Genomic DNA, 2,142 nt, shown 5'->3' on the forward strand with positions numbered 1-2,142 from the left:
AGCAATAGAGAAAGTTCTCAATATTTCAAGAAAACTTTGTTCACTTAGCAGAGAAAGAAAATCAAACTCCAGTCCAACACCAGCTTACTTTTAATAATAAATCTTATTTATTAATTAAATTGTATCTAATCTTAACCAGTCCTGAGCATGCACAAAACTCTTTTCTCAAGGTTCATTTTCCGCAAACCTTCCACAACGCTGTATCCATCTCAGTGTGTCCCTTATTTTCTTTACCATTTAGAAATAACCAGCTTCAGGACAATATTACTTTCTTTTCCCTTAACAAATAGTTCTCCATTCTTCATAACATCTCTTACCGACAACATATATCCTACTTTCTTTACATACTGAAATGTCTCCCTTATTATTTCTAGTAGCCTTAATTCCATGTATATTGCATTTTTTTTAACTCTTTAAAGCCTTAATATCTAGTGAAAGCCAAGAAGCAAGCAATTGTGAACTGTTTGTCATACCAGTATTTTTTGATTGGAAAACTTATGAACATATTCCCTAATTATGTTCTCCAAAAACATACATTTTGTTCAGAGCATAATTTATTTCTTCAATGTTGCAAAAGGCCTGATATGTGTCTAATAAACCCAAACATCCTTAGTTTTTCTGTAGTAGGACACAAGTAGGTAAACAAACTCATTTAGCGAGTAATGTCCCAGTATTTTCTCTTATTTGAAATTTTCTGGATATTCAATGAATTCCCATCATTAAAATTAATTAAGCAAAACTCCAAAGTTTCAAGATACCAAAAATCTGGAAATTTAAAACATAATTATTCTTAAAGTCTTACCTAAAAATTTCTATCCCATTCATGTCTAATTCATTACTTATGAAAATATCATCATGCCAACTTAATTTTTCTTGTTGACAAATTTTGCAACAGATATACTATGAAATTATTTGACTTTCAGTAAACATAGATACAATAAATGTACTGTACTTAGGGCTTCCCTGGTGGTGCAGTTGTTGAGAGGTCGCCTGCCGATGCAGGGGACACGGGTTCATGCCCCAGTCCGGGAAGATCCCACATGCCACGGAGTGGCTGGGCCCGTGAGTCATGGCCGCTGAGCCTGCACGTCCAGAGCCTGTGCTCTGCAATGGGAGAGGCCACAACAGTGAGAGGCCCATGTACTGCAAAACAAAACAAACAAACAAAAATACTGTACTTAATGTTGACAACTCTAAAGAGATGTCTGTATTAATTAAACCAACAAACTTAAACTCACTTTAATACCAGACATTCATTAAATACTGAATAGTCCCCAGATCACGTGAAGCTGCAATTCATTCAGGTTAGTTCCTTTTATACTTCTGATAATTTATATAAGCACTTAATTTCCTCTAATCCGATTAAATACAGCTCATTTACAAATTAGTTTTTACATAAAGACACACAGAAACAGAGATTTCATAGCTTCATTTTAAAATGTAGTAATGAATTAGATATTATAATATAAAAATTATTAGTTTATAAATAACCTTTGAAATAAATTAAGCTTACTTGCTTCAGTTTAATATGGCCTCTTTCTTTTCCTCTTTTCTTTTAGTTTCAGATTGCAGTAATTAAGCCAAGGCTGTAGTCTCAGTCAATGTGGGCTGTGTTTGCATTTCAAGGACTTGATAAGAGTTTTTTACTTCAAGATTTCTCTTAGGAATAATTTTGTTCTCTCAAAACCAGAATGGTGAAAAGAAAAATTATCAAGTCAGCTTTCTCTAACTGCTTATGCAAAAATAAATCACCAGTTTGGGAATATTAAGAGAGTTTTATCTTGGCCATATTATTTTCTACAGCCTTAAATATATTGTAGCCACATGCAGTTGGAAAAACATTAGTAGCATGGCTTAAAATTTTCCACTTTTTAAAAATACATGATAGGGGAATAGAGCTCTGATTTCCAATTTTTCTTTTACATGGTTGATGTTACTAGAAACAGACCAGAACCAGGTAGATCAGTATCTGACAGCCTCTCTGGGTTGCAGTTCCCTAGCACAAGAATTGAAAGTTTCCTACCAGCTGTTCTAGTTGGGTTGTAGATGAGACTTTATGGGTGTTTCCCAATTGCCACTCAGGTGGTGTGGCATGGATGCCAGACTACTCAACCCAGAAGGGAAAACACAATTAAATCAGCA

Source organism: Globicephala melas, chromosome X (assembly GCF_963455315.2).
Source record: "Globicephala melas chromosome X, mGloMel1.2, whole genome shotgun sequence".
Lineage (NCBI taxonomy): Eukaryota > Metazoa > Chordata > Mammalia > Artiodactyla > Delphinidae > Globicephala > Globicephala melas.